This window comes from Lepus europaeus, chromosome 11 (genome assembly GCF_033115175.1).
Source record: "Lepus europaeus isolate LE1 chromosome 11, mLepTim1.pri, whole genome shotgun sequence".
Classification (NCBI taxonomy): domain Eukaryota; kingdom Metazoa; phylum Chordata; class Mammalia; order Lagomorpha; family Leporidae; genus Lepus; species Lepus europaeus.
In genome coordinates, this window is record NC_084837.1 from 20,102,762 (window position 1) to 20,119,599 (window position 16,838).

Genomic DNA, 16,838 nt, shown 5'->3' on the forward strand with positions numbered 1-16,838 from the left:
GGTGCGGCAAAGTCAAGGTAACACGAGTGCTGCCAGGAGGGACTACAGGTAGTAACAGGTTCACAGCCAGCCCCCAAGGCCTCCCCGAGTTCTATGGAGAAAGATCCAGACCAGAAACTGTTTGCCTCCACCAAACCCCTGATGCCAGGGGCAGGCTCGTGTCTGCCTGGGGAGATGCCAAGAAGTTAGATTTTAAGCTTGGCATGATCTTCATGGCACAGACTCATAGCTTTCAAGAACCTTGGGCCTTTGTGGCCCATTAGAAAAAAAGCAATTGAAATATTTTATGTTTCCTTGGTGTAAAGACCAGTGTATATACTGGATCCATCACTATATGCTCATTATTATTATATTCACTTTCTTTTGATTTTAACAGAAATTAAAACATGTTTATGGGCCCTTGAAGCCTGATGGGCCCAGGCACTATGCTTATTGTACTTGGAAAAGTCAGCCCTGCCACACAGATGGAATGAAGACCCACTGGGGACACAGAAAGCCGCCCTGCACTGTATGATTTTGCACAAAGAACCTGACCTTGCAAAGAATCACCGGCAGGTGCACTGTATTAAGCTCTCTCTCCATTCTTCAAAAGTCATGCACTCATGGCACAGGTTGCATTTCTTGTTTTCAAAAGTCCTTAGTTTGCCTTACAGCTTTCCTTTACCTCAGGGTGAACCAAAAATAAATAAATAAATAAATAAACACCCCAGGTATAGGAAGAGAACCAGGCTACATATTAGCTGCCACCACCTGCAGGTGTGGGACCATAAATCCACACCCCTCTGCCAAGGCAGCCATTGTACATTGTCAGGACCATACATAAAACATCCCCTATGCGCTGTATTATTGGTCTTCCTGATTTACTGTATATACAGTCTCCAAGCTAAATACCAATGGAAGTGCCCAAAAACACATTCTCTCCCAGCCCCTGTCGGAAAAGCACATTGCCCAAGTAATGTGTGCTCATTCATCATCGACTTCCCCTTCTCCGACGTGCGTCTCTACAGCAGCGCCCTGGGAAAACCAGGAGCACAGAGAGGGGGAGGCAGACTCTTGGGCCCTCAGGCCCAGGCATTGTAACAAGCCAGCCTGTTTCAGAAATGAGGCTAAGCCATTCAGAGAGTTGGCATCTGAGTCCTCGTTAGTGGGACTTTCCCTGGGTTTCCTTGATGTACTATCTGAATCCATCTTCCCTGGGTGCTCACATAACAAATTGCGTACATAAGCCCACACCAAATGGCTCTTCCCAGAAACCACTGGGAAGTAAGGGTCCGTTTCTGCAGAATCCCAGTGACTTTCTGTGGGGGACCCCAGAGCATAGATCCCTACTCAGTGACAAGCCACTGGAACACAAGCACCAGGAGCTAGAAACCCGTCCCCTTGTTACAGGGTATCAGGGTGCAGAGGGGCGTGTTGGCATGGAAAAGCACTGGCTTCCTAAACCGACCTGGACTTGAACATCAGCTTCCTAACAACTGCACAGCTGACATCCAGGAGCCCCCGACTCCTAATCTACACAAGGAAGATCCTGGTGATGTCAATTGGGAAGTCAATCAACAGGTAACTGCCCACCCCAGGTTGGCAGGCCTGACACTTAGGAGGGCCCTGTGCTTGGATACATGCTCTGTTGTCACTGTCGTGCTATTCTGTGTGCTTTCATCTCCCGACTTGCCATCGGGACGTGCACTGAATGGACAGTGGAGCGTGCACTGAGCGGAGAAGGTGCTCATGATTCGCACATCTGCTTCTGTGACCTGCCTACCTTGTGCTCCCCTCCAGGCTTGCTGAACTCCTATCGTTTCGGGGGGATAGAAGGGAGAGTTCCTGGAATTCCATGATCATGTTCTGTAGCGACACGTGTACAACCGAGTGGGAGCTGACAGCCCCGAGTGGCCACACTTTGCATGTGAACCAAACTTGCTTTGAAAACATAAAGAAGGCAACAGGTGACTCAGAAACACAGATGACCGAGGGATCCTGCCAGAGTTTGTCTGATTGATGTAACTTCCTTGTATTAGCCAACCACTGAGGCTGAAAAGGATGTAAGGGAGAGCGAGACAACCCAAGGTTCTTTGTCCTTTGGATCCTCCGTTATTCAGTGAGAGTAGAAATGGAGAGTATTGGTCAGATGCGTACATACCAAGAAACAAAATAAAAACCCAGGTGAATGCTTTGTGTAGCTTATCTCTGGAAAGAACAAGATACCTGTGTATGTGCGAGCTACAACTTACGAGTGAGGTAATTTCATAGATTCCACATGGGAGTTAAGCGCTGTCATACAAGGGTCTTCAAAAATGCACAGAAAAAGTGTATTATGCAAAAACAATGCACAGCTTTCAAAACTTTTGTACCAAAATAAACATCCCATAATTCCATTTTCCGTGAACTTCTTCATGTGTTCTGAGCACACCCTGCTCTCCAAGTGTGGTACCGTAGGGCGGGGGTAATTCCATCCACTTGCCAGTGACTGGCTCAGGACTCAGCAAGAACTTCAAATCTGACCAATGAGAAGCTCGCCAGGAGCTCCTGGAAAAGTTCTGTCTTTTGTTCCCAGAATGCACTCTCTCTAGTTCATCTTTCTAGAGGAGGAAGGATAAACCAACAGAGAGGGCACAGAGTCAAGAATTCATAAAACGCATTTGCAAAATAAAATGCAGAAAAAAGTAGAGTTTAAGCTTCCTGAATAAACCACCTAAATGCTGGCCTTCCCTATGGACTGCCAGTAATGCGCACCAGCTGTTTCATCCTCACTAATTGAGTTCAAGATGGACTTCCTGTACCCCGATGCAGAATGAGTGTTGATAAATGTTTACTGAGTCGGTGGGAGGATCTAGCATTGAAAAACCAGCAGTCATTCCTGGCATGGACTTTGTGAGTCTTGTAGGAGGGGCAGATCCAGCAGGTGAAGAGCAAGGTAGAAGGGCATGCTGGGAGGAAGAGGGAGAATGGCAGGTGCAAGAGCAATAGGCAGATAGGCAAGGCGTGTGGGAGGGACATACTCTGGAGAGGCAAGCAGTGCCTTCGAGGACAGTAGGTACCAGGGAGGGGCTGCCTTGAGTTATGGTAGGTCTGGGGTTTGCTTGGGGCATGCAATTAGTTGCAGGAGAACCCCATGCTAGGGCATGGCTCAGAAGGACTTGGGGGTAAGGATAAGATCTGCAGTCATGCAGTCCATGGTAAGATCGTAGGAGATCTTCCTCTCTCTTTCTCTCTCTGATTTATTTATTTGAAAAGCAGAGTGACAGAGAACTAGAGAAAGCAAGAAAGAGCAAGAGAGAGACTGCAACAGCTGAGGCTGGGCCAGGCCAAAGTTAGGAACCCAGAACTCCATCTGAGTCTCCCACATGCGTGGCATCTTCTGCTGCCTTCCCAAGCTCATTAGCAGGAAGGTGGATCCAGTGCCTAGGGCATGTCATGTGCCATTGGTCGAGCTGCCCCACTTAATTGTATCCTCCATACTATACACCTTGTGACTGATGATCACGCAAATATACTTCTGCATTGTCAAAAATAGCTCAAACCAAACCACAAAAGAAATGTGTAATTCACCCATAGGCAACCCATAAAAACTTCCCTTCCAAACTCTTAGTCAAGAACTGGAGGGTCTGAAATTCAACTGATTTCTAACCTCTGGATTAGTCTAAGCTTTCTGAATTGGATATGGAAAGGTAGCTTCCTCCAGCCATGGTTACTATTGAGATTTACAGCTTTCCTTTACAAAGCAAAAAAAAAAAAAAAAAAAAATTAAAAATGAAGAGGAACCAGAAAAATCTGACTTCCTATACAGGATACAGCAGGCTTAACCTGCTGTGTCACAATGCCAGCCCCTCATCTGAGTTTTTTCCAATCACACTTCAGCCTGTGATGGGGAGTGTGGCACGGCAGGACTGCCTTCCTCTACATGGATGGGACTGTGGTTGAGGGTGGGGATCTGAGGACCAGACTGGACTAGGGCCTGTAGGGCACAATCCATCAACGAGAAAGGGCAGGGCTGGGCAGTGATGCTGGGGTGGGGAGAAATGTTGAGCTTGCTGTGAGGTTGTCTTGGTTCATCATCCACAGAATTTGGATATAACACTAGTCATATAAGAGACAGAACACAGCCACCAATAGCCAGCTTTAATTACAAGATCCTAGAATACTGGAGTTTGGGATCAGTTTTTATTTGGCAGCTTTCCTAGAGCCAGAATCAGAGACAAAATGAATAAACACTTTGTGCTAAATTCCGAGATGCAGATCAGAGCTCTGGTTGAATGAATTTTCTTAAAAATGGGTGCCTTCTCGTGCATCCAAGCAGCCTTTACACACAAGTGAGTGACACTTGATAGCTTTCTCTGTGGACTCACTTTCCCTAATTATGATAAAAATTATGCTGTCATCTGACGCAAGTCAAAAATGAAAATAGTGGGAGAATCTGAATATGCATTATTATATTCATTACCATGATTGAACCATTAATGTATATCAAAGTCTTGATATATATAAAAATAAACATGCCTTTGTTTTAAAAAGTCAGTGAAAAATCATATTATCCTCATTTTTGTCTTTGCTGTTCCCTTTTCTGGAGGAACTAAGAAGTAATGAAGCGTCAAGAAGGTAGTCTAACTTCAGGGGGAAGCTTCTTGGAGCACCTGTTGTCTTGGGCACAGAGCCCTCTATCTGCAGGGTGGCCCCTTGTCAGAGTCCACACATCTCTCCTTGCTCCCTACAGGAGGCTGAAGGGGCTACTTTTCCTTCAGGCCCTGTGATGAACGGATTGGTGATCCCCACCTTGAAGCTTTCCACTCAACCCTCCTAGAAGACTCAGCAATTCACTCCCGATAGTTCCATAGGGCAGGCACGGTCCCAATCAGGAACAAAATGAACAAGCACTGGTAACTAAGCAGCTTCCTGAAAGGGGCAGAAGTTCCCCCAGGAAGCAGAGGGTCAAGTGCTGGTGCCTACTGGAAGAGGAAGACCAAAGTCCTTGCAATGGACAAGCTATTCTTTGAGATGTAATCAGGCAGTTGACTCTAATAAAAAGACCACTGTTGACCTTAGCTGCAGCTCCCTTAGGTGGGGGAATCGGCCTGGGATTGGAACGCCCAATTCTTCCAATGTGTTGGACCCATCACTATCTTCCACCATAGTCTACAACATCCAACAAGAGGAGAATACCAACAAGCTCTGGTTGCTATGTGAGGCAGTTCTTAGACTGCAAGTCGGAGGAGGGGGTTAACAGCATCCTACTCCTCTCTTGGGGAAGAGGTAGAGATTTTGAAGGAAGGGTCCAGGCTGCCTGTGAGAAGTGAGGGATGGGGAAGGGACTTGAAGCCAGGGAGTGGAGAGGGATGGAAGGACTGTGGTCTAGAAACACACGCATCATAGATATCTGTATGGGGAGCTGCTTCCCATTGTGCTACTGTAGGCAGCCAAGCAGACTGCTGTTGTTGCTTGTTCCAACCCTTATTTGTCCCGGATGTTAATTGCCTGACATTCCAGAAAAAGCCCCTTCCACCATGCTACCTCCACCCTCCTAGAACATGGAGTTCATTCCAAACTATTCTTGGTTGAATGCAGCGGGCAGATGCTAGTGGTTCTGGAAAGCACTAGAGAAAACTCAGGTGGCTACAGACAGCCTGACACGACCTCCTGCTTCTGGAGGTTACTGCAGATTCCCCAACAGCAACATGCACAGTCTAAGTCATACTCAACTGAGCCACCAACTAAGAGTGCCACCCAAGAGGCCACACATTCTTAAGTGACTTTGAAACAAAAATCTTTTTTTTTTTTAAACAACCTTTCTTACTGGAAGTGTGTTTTTCTCCCTAGAGAACTTCCACATAGCTTTTTAAGATTTATTGATTTATTTGAAAGGCAGAGATACCGAGAAAGAGAGGGAGAGAGAGGTCTTCCATCCACTGGTTCATTCCCCAAATGGCAACAACAGCCAAGGCTGGACCAGGCCAAGCCAGGAGTTTCTTCTGGATCTCTTACGTGGGAACAGGGGCCCAAGGACTTGGTCCATCTTCCACTGTTTTCCCAGGTGCATTAGCAGGGAGCTGGATCAGAAGCAGAGCAGCCGGGACTCACACTGGTTCTTGTATGGGATGCCGACGCTGCAGGCAGAAGCTTCGTTCTATACCACAGTGCCAGCCCAAAACAAGAATCTCTTTAAGAGCAACCACACTTAGTGGTGAGGGGCATGTGGCACACTTGACTCGAGAGATCACAGCCAAGTAAAAGTAAGACCCGAGGAGTGTGGTGAGAACCACAACAGCCCCAAACAGCAAGACTCCAAGATGCTCCGGAATGATCACAGGGATGCAAACCCGAAAACTCACTGAGTGTTCACAAAGTGCCAGGCACTGCTCTCAATGCTTCCTCAGTGAGAACTCATTTCACAGTACGTTTGCAAAGCCAGTACAAGCAGAAGTTTATGCATGGTCTCGACTGTTCCTCTTACAAAATACATCAAGCATTCAAATGATCTCTTCTCTGCTATATGTACTCCATTGTTCACCCATCACAGTTGGCATCCCCAGACAACCAGCAAGAGCCAATCCCAGACACCCATGTGGCAAGGCCAACTCCAGATTTTCCTAATGATGAGGCTCCTCGTCCATGTTCCAGAGATCACAGACAGCTGTGAAAGTCAGCACCCTTCCTGGGTGATAAGGATTTGCATTGAAAGAATGGTCTGTTGTTTGAGCAACATGAATCAAGCAGTGTTTCTAAACAGGCTATCTTTTAACCAAAACCAATTTAACTACCTTTTTCTGTTTACAATTCATTAATTTTAAAAATATGTTATTATACAAAACATAGACATCATTAATTAAAATCTCTACAATCAATTTAGGCTCTGAGGGTCTGGAACATTTAAGAGATAATGTACATGGGTTGCTATGGTAACTCGTCAAGTGGTAATTCTGAACCTTCCTGAATACAAGCCGATAAAGAAGACGCCAAGCAATCTGGGGACATAGTGGCACCAGGAATTGAGTTCATCTGTGACTTACGCCCTCTGCCATGTTGTTTACCAGTTATCTACCATGGGGAAGAAAAACAGAAGGCCTAAGAGATTCCATTTCAAAGCTCCTTAAAATCGCCTGTTTCGATCTATGGCTGATTCTCAGCGGAGGAAGAAGTGGAAAGGGTACACAAGGAGACACCACTGCTATCAAATGCCGAGCTGGAAGCAGCAAGACCAACCACTGCTTCAGAATGGCAGGAGGCAGGTGCTTTCCCTTGGGGCACGGATTCTGTTTCATGCTTAGATTAGAACCCATCGTCAACTCAGGACTCCAAGCCAGTTACCAACCCTAGACAACGAGGAACCAAACTCACCAGCTGGACCCCGTTCTTTTCCAGCCCACCCCGGGTGGGATTTCACCAGCCACTGGGTGAAAGACAAGGCCCCCTCTCCCCTCGTCATACGTGTGGTTCAAGATACCTGGATGAAAATGGAGGGGGAAAACCTACCCAAGGTGGTCGGGAAAGACGGACAGCCAGAACAATTCCGAGGACATTGTGAATGGCAGGTCCCGAAATGACTAAGCTGGAGAAGTTCCGAAAGAATGGAGATGATGGAGCCCACGGTGTGGCTGTGTTGCTGTCTACAGCGGACTCACCTTCCCCCCGCTGGCGCTGCAGCAGTTTGCGGTTCTTACAAATCTTTCTCCGCTGGGTTCGTGTCTCGTGATCACGAGAAATGAGGAGCACAGCCAAGGAAGGGTGTGGAAAGCAGCAGCGGTTTGCTTCAGAAGGCAAAAGTAAAGGAGGGGGAAAAATACAAAACAAAACAACACACCTCAACAGCACTAAGGATCCCTAAAGAAAGGGACGGGGCGAGGAAGACTCTATAGACAGGAGCTGTGTTGAAGGCTGATTGTCAAGGGTTTTATAGGCTGTAAAGGGGCCATTCTCATGATTGGTCCAGGAAAGGTACGGTTTTCATTGGTTAATTGGATAATAGTTCCAATCAAGACTCAACAGAAAGCACATGAAATTCCCCCAAGACACAGAATTCTCACTACCCAGATCAGTTACTAAAGTACAGAAAAACCTGAATTACAAGGACTAGGACATGACATCACACCCCCCACCCCCACAGAAGCTGGTGGCTTGAATTTTCCGACCTCCAGATAGGGAGATGGGCCCCCTGGCCCCTATCTATCTAGCCAGAAGTCTCTCTCTCTCTCTCTCTCTCTCTCTCTCTCTCTCTCTCTCTCTCCCTGACTGGATGCACTGGTGGGGTGTGCTCCTGTGCCCAGAGTGAGGCCACAGAGGGGTCTCCTTTGAGAAGGTGTGTGAGTGTGCTGAAGTTGTCTAGAATGCAACTGGAGATAACACACCGACCCCCAAAAGGGCAACTATTGTCCTAGTTACCAGCACAATTCCAATACTTGGAGTTGCACTGGCGACTATTTAATTTCTTAGGAACTTATTCAGCTTCCTACCTTGGCACTGGGGAGTTGCTTATAAAACGACTAAGGGAACTGGAAGGAGATCTAGTGCTAACCTAACTCAGTGTTGTCCACACCTGGGCTCAGTCTACTTTTCAACACAAACCAGCAGCCACACATTGATAAGTCACACTGGCAATGCAAGAGTTACTCTTCTCTGAATGGCAACCTCGGCTGGTACAGCACAGCATGGGAAGGTGCACCCAGACTTCCTTCCTTGTCAAGGATCATGTCCCACCCTAGCTTCCACAGAATGACCCCAGCCCCCTCTGACTGCCTGCACCAGAAGAGGAAAAACTTGACTCAAGTCAACTTGCTATAGAGCACGGTGATGGCTATATGACATTGCAAATGTACTTAGTAGCACTGAATGGTACACTTAAAAATGGCAAACTTCATGCTATCTATATTTTATTATAATGAGAAATTGCTACCATCAAGGTTTTTGAGAGAGAGAGGGGGAGAGAGAGATGTTCAGTGTGGTGGGAACTTATCAGGCAGAAAAAATGATATATTACACAGATGTTCATTTGCACATTTCTCTCCAGCTGCCTGGTATCTGGACACCTTTACCATGGAAGACTCTGAGCATGGAAACCATAGGGTGGCATCTGGTGGGGAGGCGACTGGACTGTATCCAGAACGATGCTCCTGCCCAGGACTCTGAATCTCGAGGGAGGGTCTTAAAGCTGCAGGTGCAGCTGGAGACTGGCTCCACAGAGTGGCAGGGCAGTGCGGGGCAGGCTGGTGCCACCAAGGCTGCCTCCTAGGCCAGCCAGGGGAGCTCCACTGTGTCCTGTGGTTCCAGCCCACTTCCCTGGCTCTTGTTGGCTCTGCAGTGACATCCTAGTAGTTTCTTTTCCCCCATGGAAATGACCTTGTGTGAGTTTTTGTGTTTAACAATGTTAAAATGCAAAGAGGATTATCCCCTTGTTGTGCAGCAACACAGTGTTGCTGTGGATTCGTTCTGAGAGGAGGAGTGTGGTGGGGGCAAGAGGCGTGGAGTCCCCACACAGACCCCGGAATCCAGCGAAACCAGGCCAGAAGTGAGCAGCCTGCAGACTCTTTTATTTCAGTTGCTACAGCAGCTTATATAGCCAAGGCAGCCAATCCGGTCAAGGGGCGGTCTATGCCCTAACCAGTCACAGCCTGTTGCTAGCGGTTTCCTAAGCCATCCAATCACAGCCTATTGTCAGTCAGGCTCTGTTGCCATGTGGTTTCTGAAACCATCCAATCACAGCCTGTTGCCAGGCAGGCTCCATTGCCAGCGGCCATCTTGGCATGGCCTTCTCATTCTACCATAATACAGTTCTTCAAATCAAGTAAAAATGTGTTTTGTAACTGAGAATCTTTTTTTTTTTTTTTTTGACAGGCAGAGTGAATAGTGAGACAGAGAGACAGATCTTCCTTTTTGCTGTTGGTTCACCCTCCAATGGCCTCCGTGGCTGGCACACCATGCTGATTCGAAGGCAGGAGCCAGGTGCTTATCCTGGTCTCCCATGGGGTGCAGGGCCCAGCACTTGGGCCATCCTCCACTGCACTCCCGGGCCATAGCAGAGAGCTGGCCTGGAAGAGGGGCAACCGGGACAGAATCCGGCTCCCTGACCGGGACTAGAACCCGGTGTGCCGGCGCCGCAAGGCGGAGGATTAGCCTGTTGAGCCACGGCGCCGGCCGTAACAGAATCTTAAAGTGATTTTGTAGCTACGAGTCTTCTGTGGCTCCCAGCCATTGACCCTGTCCATTTTCACTGGAGCAGGGGCTCCGACCATCAGGGCATGGTTTCCTTCCCTACCACAAAATGCCAATTCCCCAGAAGATGGGAAGGGTTGGTTTCATGTGCTCTGGTTTTGGTTTCGCTGCCCCCATTGTTGCAGTGGGACTTCCCAAAGAAAAGAACATAGTTTTCCCCCAAAAGCCTTAAGGACAATGGTGCAAGCAGCAAGAGCTGGGTCACTCCTCCAGGGTGATGCAAAAGGAGCCTTAGACTACCTGGGATCCAGGATCCAAAGGCCAAACCAAAGAGTCCTGTGTAGAGACAAGAGCTCATTCCTGCTCTGGAGCCCAGAAGGGGAAACTCCCTGCACCTCAGTGCTGTGGGATTGAGGGCTGCTGGCTGACCGACATGCCCATGTTCCCACCTGTCCATCCTCCCTCGCTCCTTCCTCCCTCCCTCTCTTCCTTCCTTAAATATTTATTTACTTGAAAGACAGGATGACAGAAAGAAAGAGAGACAGAGATTTTCCATCTGCTGGTTCATTCTCCAAATGGCTGCAATAGCCAGAACTGGACCAGGCTGTGCCAGTAGCCAGCAGCTCCACCTAGGTGGAACCTCCACGGGTGGAGGAGACTCAAGGACTTAGGCCATTGTCCACTGTCTTCCCACAGCAAGCAGCAGCAGGGAGCTGGTCCGGACACAGAGCATGCAGGACGTCAATCTGCTCTCTGCTATGGGATGTCATCTCAGTACCCGGTCCCCTCCATCACTCCAGCCAGGGTGCCTGCGTTTGGGAGATCCGGGAGCCTGCAGGACGGTAGGGTGTGGCACCAAGCACAGCGCCCCCTGAAGGTGAATCGCGAGCATCGTGTCTGATGGGAGTGCTTGAGGCCAGGCTTCGAAGCTAGCAGGTGGACTGTTAAGGGGTGAAGGAATTATGAGAAAGCTTCCATTTCTTGTCGTAGAGAAGAGAAAACAGATGGAAATTCAGAACGGGAAGGACTCAGAGGTAAGCCGGGTCCTCTCTGGGAAGTCTGAAACACAGGCTGAGGTGGAAGTGACCCTAACGGTATTGCCATTTTCTTTCCTTAGCACCAGCCTCCTAGTTAGCCTCCCCTCGCTTTGCTTTCCGTCTGCCTGCTTATTCCACTGGAGGAATTATGTGCTTATCCCAGGGAAAGAGGAGGGGCAAAGACAGGGTCGCTAAGGAACAGGCTGTTACTAAGGCATCCTTGTGATGGGGAGTAGCCTTTAGGAGGCTGCCCAGTGATGGTTCTTGACCAAAGTAAAAAATAATAATAATAATAACAACAATAATAACCAGACAGATTCTGTTATGGAATTGGCACTGTCTTTTGTAGCGATATCATACTATTTTCCATGACAATTTTATGGGGTTTGCAGAAATTAAAATAGTCATTAAAATGATTACATTAATGCCCACACAGGCATGCTGGTGTTTGATATCCTTGTAATATTTTAAGCTCTCTGCATAATCAGATTAGGTAACATGAACACATAACTCCAGTGCTAAGCGCTAAAGGCCGCTGTCATCCCAGGAAAGATTCCAGCATCGGCAAACAAATTAATTCCTGGGCAAACCAGAGAGAAAGAGCAAAGGCTCTGATCCAAGGTTTCTTGTTTTCACAGCATGTCCAAGTTAAAGAGACACGTCCTGGAGCCAGTCATTGGAAATCGGGGTGCAGGTGCCACCCCCTTCACTCCCACTCAAGCTGCGTAGAGGGAAACATGCTCTTAGGAGAAAAACACGTGCCAGTGTGGTAGGAACTGCTGCTACATTTGAAGCTGTCAGCCAGCTTTCCCCCTTCATGCCCTTGGGTGAATGACTTGAGCGCTTTGGAGCGGGGAGCTGCCTTTCCCACACCATGAGAATGGAGATGGTGTCTGCCAATCATGCAGAGGTGCCGCGAGGATTAATTTAGTAGTTAATGTTTCTGTTACACTCTGCCGTGCTTGGATGGATGGTGCTACGGAAGCACAAAGCAGCGATAGATGACCTCCACCCACCACTGCTGCCTCCAACAGCTCTCTAGCAGGTGTGTGTTGCTTGCACAGAAATGATTGCTCCAAAAATGGACGATTTCATCCAGGTCCTTCTCGGACTGTAAATTGTTCCCCCTCCTCTCACGGCACACAGAGGCTCTGTGCAGAGTTCACAGTGCGTATTGTCCCCCAAATGGCCATGTGCACACTCTCCCTTGCGTGCGTGCCTTATCATCATTACTCACAGGTCTACCGTGTTCCTCCCCATGCCATGGGGCCTCAGAATCTGGTTCTTCCTTTGATGTTGAATTTTGTACATGGGCACATTTTATCTAGCCCAAGAGTCTGGTGTTTTAAAATTTGGCAGTACGACCAAGAGCAATCCCTTAAACACGTCTCAAAAATAAAAGAATTCAAAAAACATTGATTCTCCAAGTCTGAACATGTTCTGATGAGATTAAATTAGCTGCTGCATTGCTGCTGCTAATAGTGGACACGACTTCTGCTGCTGTTAACTCTGCCTATCATTTTGTTAAAACTCTAGCAAGAATCCTACAGCAAGTGGCTAATAATCCTGCAGAAATTCCATAGCTTCACTACATGTGGGGGCAATGCAAAAAGTTTATGGAAAACAGAGTTTTTTGAAATGTGGTCATTTTACTCATAATATGCATCTTCATGAATGTTTTGAGGCCCCTTCATATGTATGGCTTTCAAACATTTTTTTACACCAACATAAAGTTTTGTTGTAATTCCATTTTCCTCTAATTTTTTGAAGTCTTTATATGTGTTTGGATTTAGTGTCTTTTCCAAACATGATTAGAGAAGGAAAGAAATTATTTCAATTATTACATCCAAAGGTTTTACTCCTCCCATCTTTTTACTTCCAGTTCAACTTTTAGAGTATATTTTTTTCTCTTTGCATATTATTCTTCACTCCTATGGTTTGTGCTCCTGGGAGTGTCTGACCACGTACTGGGGACTTGCTGGAGTCGGGGATAGTAAGATGATAGAGGTAACTGCTTTTGAAAGAAGAGTTTATGACTTACAGTTCCCAAGAGGATGGGCAGGCCATGTCCTGGAGGGTTCCTGGGGCACCCAGGTCAGGCAGGAGGCCTACGAAGCGGGGAGAACAGCATGACCCACACACTTGGCTTTGGTTTCTGTGGGAAAGGCTGGGTGTTGCAGAGCAGGCCAGCGTGAGAAGGCTTAGGATCGGATTGCATGAATCATTCCAGTGGGCTCCAGGCTGTAGGGCTGGTCTCTGGCTGCCTTGGGATGATTTAGGACAGATGAAATATTGGCTGGGTGTGCAAGAGTTAGGTCAGGGAGGCGGCTGGGGGCTGAGGCCTCGTTGGTCTGTATACAAGAGGTTTAACGCCAAGAATCAGCAGTTTTGGGAAGGGCACTCCCTTCCCAAGTCCATAAGGCCTCCAAGATGTTAAAGCATTGCAAGATACAGAAAATTTAAAAAATATTAATAAAGGGAGCTCTTCTGGCATCTTCCAATAAATCTTTAAAAATAAGTTTGGCTCCATAATTCACTTTTTATGTCATGATCAAATCCATGCTTTCTAAGGAAGAAAAGTTACAAAATTAATCACAGAAACTGCTTCCACTCTGTCTACCCCTCGGTGAAATTGCTAGATATGTACTTGTGCCATAAAAAGTTTGTAGCAAGTGGATTTAAAGTCAATTTATTTTGGTGCAAGAAATTGGAAATTCATGCCTACAAGTGGTCTTCAGAAAGTTCATGGAAATGCAGTTTATAATAAAACTATACATGACTTTCAAAATTTTTTACACCAAAAGAAACTTAACTTTAATTATATTTTTCCCTAGACTTTTCGATGTACTAAACTGCATGAAAGGTAAACATTTAAATTACTTGTTTGTCTTTAACTATTTGTTGTCCTCCATGAAGTGTTTCAAGGTAAAACCGGTTTGTGAGAAGCTGACGCGGGGATCTTTGCAAGAGCGAGAAGCTGACAGGCATGGGGACCGCCTCTCTTCCCCGTGGAGGTGAATTGGGTGTGTGGCGGGGTGCAGCTGGCCCCTAGGGGTGCGCTCTGCCACACCTGGCAGTGAATGGCCAACGTGCATGAGTTGCGGCATTGTTTGGAAGCTCCGTTCTGACACGTGGCTCTGGTTGGAAGCCCTTCCATGCAGGCGACCTCTGTGGGTGAGGGTTCCTATGCTGGCGCTATCCAGGCAGGCAGTCCCTGGCAAATGGGACCGTGTACCATGACGCCCCAGACCATGCTCATGGCACATGTCATTCTGTCTGAGCAAGGATACAGCCTCAGACTCTCAATCCACCGTTCTCAGGAACTCATACACAGTTTCCTGGGGTGGTGTGAAAGAAGAAAAATATCTAATATATTTATACAGAGGAATGAAGATCTTGTTTTCATATATTATTTCAATTAATTTTTAGAGTATTGTAGATTTAAAGACAACCAATACATTATTGGTATTATTATTATCATTTTAAAGATTTATTTTATTTATTTGAAAGACAGAGTTACAGAGAGAAAGAGAGAGAGAGGTCTTCCATCTGCTGGTTCACTTCCCAGATGGCCACAATGGCCAGAGCTGCGCCATTTCAAAGCCAGGAGCCAGGTGCTTCTCCTAGGTCTCCCATGTGGGTGCAGGGGCCCAAACATTTGGGCCATCTTCTACTTCTTTCCCAGGCCATAGCAGAGAGCTGGATCGGAAGAGGAGAGCTGGGGCTAGAACTGGTGCCCATATGGGATGCCGGTGCTTCAGGCCAGGGCTTCAACCCACTGTGCCACAGCACCAGCCCCAATACATTATTATTGTTGAAAGGAAATTAGAGACCTAATTAGATATTTGTGTTTAAAATAGATCGTTGTCTTATGAAACATGCAATGTAGCACCCAATCCTTTCCAACTTAGCATCAGATGGTCATCTATTGCTTTACACTGTGTGGCATCACCCCCAATAGAACTGTCACATGGGGACTTGACTCTATGGTCGTGTTGGCTCGGTTTGGTGTGGGGTGATTGAGTTGGAGTTGTGCTATCAATCTCGCTCTCCCTGCCCCGCCCACAGCCTCCCCCACCCCCTAGAAGCTTTGCGGAAGAAGGAACCTGATCCTGGTTAGATACTACCCTTGCATCCACGGTGACCAGTTCTAGGCTGAGACCATCAGGAATTCTTCATGGAGTTTCTTTGCGGAGCATCAGGGGAGCCCTGTTAGCTGGGCCGGGAGGGTGCAGGTTGGTGGTGTGGACAAGTGCAGGCCGGAGTCTGCAAACACAGCCAAGAGATGGAGAACTGGAGACTTCCCAGGTGCAAGAGGCCATTAATTTCCTGTTTCATCCCCGTAGGCTAGTTCTGAAATTGGATTTCTGAATGTTGAAGCAATGGGGTTTAAGCTAATACAGAAGCATTTAGAGGCCGGTGTTGTGGTGCTACAGGTTAAGCTGCCGCCTGTGACGCCTGCATCCCATCCCAGCTGCTCCACTTGCAATCCAGCTCCCTGCTAACGTGCCTGGGAAAGCAGCAGAAGATGGTCCAAGTGCCACCCATGTGGGAGAACTCTTGGCTCCTGGCTTTGACCTAACCTTGTCCTGATCATTGTGTCCATGTGGGGCAAACCAATGGATGGAATATCCCTCTCTCTGTCTCTGTAACTGCCTTTCAAGTAAAACAAATAAATCATTAAAAAAAGATCTCTGTCTCATCTTTTAAATAAAATGAAAAATAATTTTCAAATAATTTAAAAATGATATTTAAAATATATAAAAGGAGTATAATTATTTTTTATGAAGTGCTATTTTGTTGTGTTTCAATTGTTGGTGCTTATTATTGAAGAGATATAGGAGTTATGTACAATATGGTAACAGCATTTACTGTCCACCATGTGATAGGCATTGCTCTAAATACTTTCCATGAAGTGAATCACTGATTCTCACGAAATCATTTATGATGTGAATTCTCATCACTGTTACACAGATAGACACTGGGGCACCCAGGATCTGAAGAACACAGTCAGGTTTACACAGCCTTCAGTGGCAGAGCTGGGACCTGAATCGAGGCAGACGGGCGTGGGTCTGCATTTTTAGTCACTATGGTGATACAAATTTACAACCTAGTTTAATGCTAGTGTGAAAGTTTTTCAAGATCATGTCTAATAACAAGCGAACAAGGCATAAATCCTGGCTCCTTTGAATGTCTGTCTGGCCCCTTGTCCAGCCTCCCAAGGTGAGCAAGAGCACCTGTGACCCTATCCACAAACCTTAGCCCAAACTGGTGCAGCCCTTCTCCCTGAAATTGCCCGTCTTCCTGTAAGTTAATTCCAGAATGTTCTTACACCAGCAGTGAATTAACGTGGATGTATTAGGTGCACTGCAGTGTATCCTATGGGGTAAATATATCTAAGAAAGCCAGGTGTTATGGGCTGAGAGAGGGGATCCCTTCTGTTCGGGGATCGGAGTCACAAGCAGTGACTGCCCTGCTCAGCTGGGGAAGTCCTGGGGCTGACGTTTCTGGCTGATGGCTGTGAAGCTGGTCCTTGCAGCTCCAGTCCTCGCCGCCCTGGGTCTCGGGTCGCTGTGGACTTGTCACATCCCGTGCTGCACGGAGTGACTTGATTACCGGCTCCACTCCTGAAGTCGCCCCAGCTGCTGCTCGTTCAGCTCCTGC